This window comes from Eptatretus burgeri, chromosome 12, assembly GCF_056783735.1.
Source record: "Eptatretus burgeri isolate ZD-2024b chromosome 12, Ebu_testis_v1, whole genome shotgun sequence".
Lineage (NCBI taxonomy): Eukaryota > Metazoa > Chordata > Myxini > Myxiniformes > Myxinidae > Eptatretus > Eptatretus burgeri.
This window is the reverse complement of record NC_140972.1, coordinates 62,670,449-62,678,351: the sequence shown is the minus strand read 5'-3', so window position 1 is coordinate 62,678,351 and position 7,903 is coordinate 62,670,449. Positions and strand designations below refer to the sequence as shown.

Below are 7,903 nucleotides of genomic sequence, written 5' to 3'. Positions count from 1 at the left end.
GGGAGGAAACAGTTAGACACAATTAGCAAGGCGATCATTCATTCATTTTATATGCAGCCAATGGCTGCAAGTGGCATCACGGTTCGGAACGAGGCTGCACTGCTGATGCAGTGCCCTCTGTAGGTTTGAGCAGGAATTTGGGAGTTTGACCAGGGTGCCAGCAATAGCTTGCCGACTCTTCATGAAGGACACCATGGGATCTTTAAAGTCCACCAACTAATGCTAACAGACGGACACCCAGTTTAACATTCATCCGACGGACCACACACATTGATGCGAGACACCAGGAAGACAGTTTGTAGCTGGCCCAAGATTGAAACCCAGGCTGGATGGCTAGAGGCAAGTGTGCATACCTCTAGGCCAAACTGCCAGCGCCAACAAAAGGATGAACAAACAGGAAAAGAGGAGAAACAGAAACCTTAAGTGAAAGGGTTAAGTTCGGCAGGGTGAATGAGGATAAAAATTATTATGGATATAAGGATGACAAGTGATGGTGGTTTCTGAAGCTCTGAAGAGGAGAATGGGATAGAATGGCCTCATCAGGAAGGCAGTTTCACAAACTTCAGGAATGTGGGGAGAAAAATAACACATGATAAGGTAAGGAAAAAAAATCAAACACATGAACTAGTAGCTGTATTGTTGAAGAAGAAGATAAAATTTCCATGTTATCCAATAGGTGAGAAGTTACATGAGTGTTGTACATGCATGTAGAAGAGAAGTAACAGGTAAAATACTGCAACAACTCCTTTTTTGACTAAAAAACCGGTGAGCAAGACTCTGGACATGCTCCTGCTCCTCTCTCAGCAATGGTTGTGGACATTCAATGTCAAACAAGATGTTAGGACCATCCCCCAGACATATCTCAGGCATTCAACACAGTCTGGCATCCTGCTTTAGTTACCAAGCTCTCTGCCTGATGCACAGAAGGCTGCCTTAATGCCTGAAATTCTGACTTCCTCTACTCGTGCAGTCAACGTGTTACTATGAATGGAACCCTTTCTCAGTGGAGGCTGGAGTTCCCCAAGGCAGTGTTTTGATCACGGTCGTGTTCCACGTCTATAGAAATGAGCTCTTTGATGCTCTAGAAAACCCTCTCTTCCTTTAAGCAGACAACTCCACATTGTGTTGTACAGAGTTCCCATCCCTCTGCTGAGCAGACAGAAGCTTACTCCCTCTGTTGATCTGAAAATAATTCAATTCTGGTCTGACAAATGGAACATGTCCTTCAATCATGGAAAATCTCACAGTCGCACCTCTTCATTCCGGAATGATTGTCAAAACAAACTCCCCCTATCTATTTCCTTGGTCATCCACTGGAAGAGCTCCAGTCTCAAACCTCTAGACCTCACCATCAGCCATGACCTTTCCTGGGTTGTTCACATAGCAAAGCTGGCCTCTAAAGCCAGTTGCAGATTGGGTATCTTCTGTCGATCCGTCTTTCCTTGGAAAATCAGAGCTACTCTCAGTCAATCTACAAGGCCTTTGTCCACAGCAGAATCGAGTACTGCTCTCTTCTATGGGCTGGTGCCCCAGCATCACATCTGTTTCTCCTGGATTCTGTGGAATCTGAAGCTCTCAACATGATTGGAATCTCCCATGATGAGGCCGAAGCACAGGGTCTGTTGCTTTAACATCGCAGGTAGGTCGTGGCCTCTCTCAGTGATGTCGTGCCAAATTATGAGGTACCAGAGCCCTGCAAAAATGTCAGCCGTGATGTCATTTCCAGATCTACCGTCACATCAAGTTTTAACACGACACGAACCATGTGAGTCCACAAAATGAGGGATAAATGAAAGAACAGTGTTACAGAAATGGCCCTTATTGGACTACTAAATATAGAATTAGCTCAGATCCCCCATTAAATGCATGTTTAGCTAGGTTGTATGGTCAAATGGACGTTACATGTGTGTTGGGAGGTCTAAGAGGCTGTTTTGTTGTTCGTACAGTGGTGGTGTGCCAAGGGCTCCCTCTTCTTCCTTCCCTCTACGGACGATAGGCCCCGCCCAGTCGGCTGAGAGGGTGTGGCCAAAAAGAGGAAGTGAAGCGAAGGGGAGGAGTTTGTCGGCTTCGCAGAGAGAGGCGTGCTCATGTGTAAAAGGAGCGAACGAGATAGAAAAGGAGTTCTCAGTTTGGAAAACAGTCGGGTTTTCGAGAGGGTGTTCGTGTGTCGAAGGAGCGAACGAAAGAGAAACGAGAGACAAAAGGAGTTCTCAGTTTGGAAAACGGTCGGGTTTTCAAGGCGTGCTCGTGGCTTTAAAGCGAGCGAACGAAGGAGGCACAGTGTTGGATCTGCTGGGAGAGACTTTGAGAGGCGAGCGTGGAAAAGGAAAGAAAAGGTGATTCGACAGAGAGAGAAACTGAGAGGATGGAGTTGGGAAGTCAGGCTTTGAGGCGGGAAGGCAGGAGAGGAGATGACGGAGCCTCTGACCATCCCTGCTCACACCAACGGCTCGACACATTTGCCAATCCGCTTGGCGGAGCCCGGCACCTCGATTTGGGACTTGTCTGGTGAAGAGGCCAGGCCTGGATTTGTATGCTGGACCTTGAGAGAAATCAGCTGAGGCCCATCGTCAACCTTACGCGGGGTTAGAGCGCGTGGAGACTGCATGCAGTGCGGAAAGGAAAGATGCGGCGCCACCATCTTGCCACGCGGCGCGTTCGAGCTGGGGCTCGTATTCGTGGACATCCGCCTATTGCAAGCGACATTCGTGCTTTTGACACTGGCCTCTCGTCCATGAGACATCACCAAGTACTCTGTCTTGCATGCATGCTGTCTGTCTTTGTCTGCACATGTTGTACAAGGCATATCTCGGTAGGGACCCCCTCAAAACCTGTAGTCCCTAGTTCCCTAGTTAAGAATGGGTTAAAGATTGTTAATAAAAGCATTGTCGTGAATTTTGCTTGTGCTGTGTTCCCCGATGTTCCCCAATAAATCTGGTTGATTCGGATGAAATTACCGCTATGGATTAATTTGTGTCGCGTTGAGGAACGATCCGTTCAATTGGCATATAAAACCAAAATGGTTACAGACTGGCAGAAAACGCTCGGCATCTGACACAACCAGTCTGTAACCGGGGTTCTATTTCCCCATCTGGTAAGGTACAAGGATTACGTTGGAGCAGTGAAGGTATGGTGATGACTATATAGAAGAATTGCAAATTGAATTGGACGAGGCATGGTGGCACACAGACGAGGTTCATGAGGATTATGTGCACAGGGAGTCACAACAATTGGCCGATGTGCAGGAGTGAGTTCGGGGGCTGGAGGAGGACTTCGCCAACACAGGCGTGGAACTACGTGTAGAATGCATTAAAGTCGAGCGGATTACCCATGATTTGATGGGAAAGTTAAGACAGGTCGAGGAACTACAGGAAGAAATGAGGAAAGTAGAGGGGAGTACCCATAAGTTGGAACAAGAGAAGAGCGAACTGAACAAAACAATAGAGGAGGAGCAAATTAGTAATTCTCGGGATAGGAAGAACTTGGAGGAAGAATGGGAAAAAAGCTAGAAAAGGAAAAATGTGAACACGATTTAGAATTGAAACATCTGAAGAAAGAGGTAAGATCAGGCAGTCAGATAAGAGAAAGCCTAGAACGGAAGATAAAAAGAGAAGAGGAACATCTGGAGGAAAGGAAGGAAGAATTGTTGCAAAAGTCAAGAAAGTTCGAAGAACTACAGTGAGAAATGAAGGAAGTAGAGTGGAGTACCCATGAGTTGGAACAAGAAAAGGGCAAACTGAACAAAAGATTAGAGGAAGAGCAAATTAGTAATTCCCAGGATAGAGAGAACTTGGAAGAAGAATGGAAAACAAAGCTGGAAAAGGAAAAACGGGAACACGATTTGGAATTGCAACAACTGAAGGAAAAGGTAAGAACAGGCAATCAGATAAGAGAAAGCCTAGAACAGAAGATAAAAATAGGAGAGAAATATCTGGAACAGGAGATGGAAAGAGGAGAGAAAAATATGAGGAAAAGGAGGGAAGAATTGTTGGAAAAGTCAGCACAGTTTCAGAAATCAGAGTGCAGGGGAAATGAACTGGCACGTGAACTGGAAATTAGCAAGGAATACGGTAAGAGAATGGACGAAATGAAGGAGGAAGCATGCAAAAGAGGTGAGAAGATGGGAAAGGAATTAGAAAAAAAAGCTTCTGAGTTACGGAAACACCAAAACAAAGAGACGGAATTACAAAACGAGCTGCGGATGTTAAGAGAGGAAAGAAAGAGAACGGAGAATGAAACGTTAAGGAGCCACACTGCAGATTGAACAGTTAGAAGCCAAGGCCAGATTTTAAAAAATGAGGTGCAAGAAAGAGTAGTGAAGGAACAACTAATGAGACAGGAAAAGGAAATCAGCCAATTGAAGGACACGATGAGATTGGAGAATGAAGAACAAGAGAGACAGTGGGATAGAAAACAAAAAGAACATGGATTTGAAATTGAACAACTAAAGGAGAAAGCAAGGTTGAGGTATGCAGAGATAATGAAAGAACAACGAATGAAACAGGAAAAGGAAATCGGCCAATTGAAGGAAACGACGAGATTGGAGAAGGAAGAACAAGAGAGACGGTGGGATGGAAAACAAAAAGAAAACGAATTTGAAACTGACCAGCTAAAGAAGAGAGCAAGGTTGGAGTACATGGAGATGGAAAAACTCCGGAAAGATAACGAAAAAGGCTCGGAGAGGAAGAAGGACTCAAATGGGAAGGAAAATGGAGCCAGGAAGTAGAACAGCACAATAATGTGGGATGTGTGATATCACCAGAGGGAGTAATGTTAGTGGTGCGGAACTTGATTGACATCACTCGTCGGATGACACCACAATTAGAGCAAACCCTGGTGATTGAGACATTGAGGGAGCATGCGGGGTTGTTGACGAGTGAGATACATTTTGAGCAGGTCCAGCATGTGGAGCTGACAGCCCCAGAGGAGTATGGTGAACCAATGATGAGTAACCTGCTGGAGAGAAGCGACCGGCCAGAGGTGACTCTGGAACAAAGCAGGTACGTGGGTACATGCATACATGGTGCGGATGATGAGCTTAAGGTAGAAATTGAATTTTATGTTAACAAAGAGACTCTGTGCGATGGGGTGCACGTATGCGTGCCCCCTGAATGTGTGTGTGGAGTGCCTGTGAATGAATGCTGTGAGCCCACACTCCAGACGACAGCACAGGTATGTGCTGCCGAGGCTGAAACGTGTGTGGGTACTCACCTGGCGGTCGAGAATGTAGCCCTGGAGTGCGGGGCAGTTGGTCAGTACACAGGCAAGGTTGAAGGTGTGGAATGTCAACACATAACCTTGTAATGTATGCAGCCTGCTGTGTGTGGGAGTCCTGAGCATGGAATGAGTGGTGACATACGAAATAGGTTTGAGGTGTAAGGGGAAATAGAAATGCCACCAGGACAGAATTTGAGCCAGGGGACGCAAGCCATAATGGACAGATCCGCATGGGTTCTTACAGAGTTGGATGTGCTGCATGCAGGAGCAGGCTGTAGAAATTGGATTTTAATTTCTCTAGCAGCCTCACAGGAACTTTGGGGGAGAGCGCAGATGAGTGGCAGGCGGCATTGGCGTGTGTCACTTGGTCTTTAGACCTTTCTGAGCACATGGGTGGTTTGGCTAGCTGAGTGGGGTTTATCTGTCTTCAGGGAGTTATGGAGAAGAGGGGGAAGCCATTCCACTGATTGGGATTTACCTGATTTCCGTGAACCCTGGAGAAGAGGGGGAGGCCACTCCACCGATTGGGGTTTGCCTGACTTCCGCAAACCCTGGAGAAAAGGAGGGGGTGGACCACAACCCCCATTGAGGTGTGACCCCCTTGAGCCATGGCGGAAAGGCGGCGGGGTCATGTTATGGGAAATAAGGGATTCGTTCCCTCACTCCCCTTCCGATGAGTCAAAGGAGCAGGCCATATTGAGATGTGAAAATCTTGATTGAGAGTTGTACCGAAAGTGATTGCAAATTGAGAGATGACAAGGCATAAGAGTGGCACGGGTAGATTTGGGAGATTATTGGAAAGAGTGGTAGAGACATTACAGGCAGCGCGTTAAACGCACATGAAACAAGGGGATGACAAAGGGTGGCTTGTTTGAGGAAGGATTGAAATGCCTGGTGGAACCATGCAGAGGTTCATGAGGCTGGTGAAGAGATTTTGATGTTTCGTTTAAATTGTTGGAAATAAATGATTAGGGCAGTATGGAGGAGGCCAGCGGACGACGGACGTAGTGACAAATTCATTGGGGTTAGATGAAAAAGTGTACTGGTTAAATTTGATGACCAAGTGCGATCCGAGGGATTGGTGTGTTTTTGTTTTCACATAAACGTGAAAGGTGTTGGATGGTTTTGTGGGTTGGGTGTGCGGCACTGTGGAATGAATGACTAAAGTGTTTGGGTGAATGGCGTGGTTGTGCAGATGAGGAGAGAGAGTGCAAGCAACGTACCCTGTCGGTAGGAGTCTCTTAACCAAGTTAGTGTAGGCTCGGGGGACTTAGACGATTTGACATGGATTCTAGACACTGTTCCATTGTGCAGGCGGACTGCGAGGGGTAGGTGCAGGCCAAGGTATGGGGATACAGGTTGGTGGTGTGACATGGTATGGGAAGTTGGTGAGTCGGGAAATAGGGCAGCAGGGCTTTGGGGGTTCCTAGCAGGTGAAGGCTGTCAGAGGTGCCAGGAGAGTACCGTAGGGTTCAGTGCCAGGAGAGCACGGTCGGTTCAGTGCCAGGAGAGCACGGTCGGTTTAGTGCCAGGAGAGCACAGTGTAGGTGCTATGAGAGCACAGTGAAGGTGCTATGAGAGCACAGCATGGGTGCTATGAGAGCACAGTATGGCTGCTATGAGAGCACAGTATAGGTGCTATGAGGGCACAGTATGGGGGCTAGAGAGAGCCACCCCTTAGGTAGGAGCGCCAGAAGCACGCTCAGGTGAACCCCGAGGTCGCTGGGTGTCCTCTACCCCCGATTGGAAGCAGGCAAAGAGGCCTAGTAGTAGTCACACTCCCCAGCCAGCGAGTTATGCCTGGCACCACCACATGGAAAAAGACAAATAAGGGCCTTGCCCAGGTTTAATAGAATGGAACAGTGTGCCAGGTCGGGAAAAATGGGTCATTAGGATCATTCTAGCCATAGCAGGGTTTGTTGCATTGTCTAGAGCTAAAAGTGAATGGTTAGGTTCGATGGACTATCCTCCGCACCATTCATGTGTGACACCTGGTACGAGTAGTGTTGATGGGAGAAATTGTTGGCAAGGGCCAGGCTGGGTCACCCTCTCCAAGTGCCAGAGAGGCCACCAGTATGTCATGAGCACACAACCACGAAGATAACAGCTGAGTAAGAAACACACCGTCCTGTCTGTAAAAGAAAAAAAAAGGAGACCTTAACCAAAACAAGTCAGGCAAGGAAGGTTAAGGGTACACTCCATCTCACCTGGTCTGAGGTCATCACACCCATTTGCGTCCTCAAGAACACCTTCAAACTGCATTTGTTTACCATCGATATCACTGTGCCACCAATGCTGTGTCACCTGCTGTCCAATGCAGGGCTTGTTGCCTGCTGCTGCTTGTGAGTCGGCCATATGGGCCGAAGCATTTTTGTGGGCCATTGAGGCCAAAGTGTTTTTTGGGCTGTTGCGGCCGAAGATTCATGCCATTCCGTGGGCTCAGTGGGCCGAAGAACTCTTTGTGAGATTAGGCCACTGGGCCGACTGAACTCACCTGGTGAGAGGCCAATAAGGCCACGAAGTTAGGAAACCCTCAGGGGTGAATGGGCGATACTGCCGGGAGGGGGCATGAAGGAGCGAACACGTGAAAGAAATTTGAACCTTTCAATGTCCTGCTCCTATGCCAATATTGGTGTTAAACGTAAAATTGAATGCCCTCCCATTCAAATCCATCATTAGAATGTTA

The 7,903-nt window shown here is 47.5% G+C and overlaps 1 pseudogene; it reads left to right on the top strand.

Annotated features, from left to right (window-relative positions):
• Nucleotides 1–3,685: 3,685 nt before the first annotated feature.
• On the top strand, nucleotides 3,686–5,592 carry LOC147015756 (uncharacterized; annotated as a pseudogene).
• The last annotated feature ends 2,311 nt before the right edge of the window (nucleotides 5,593–7,903 follow it).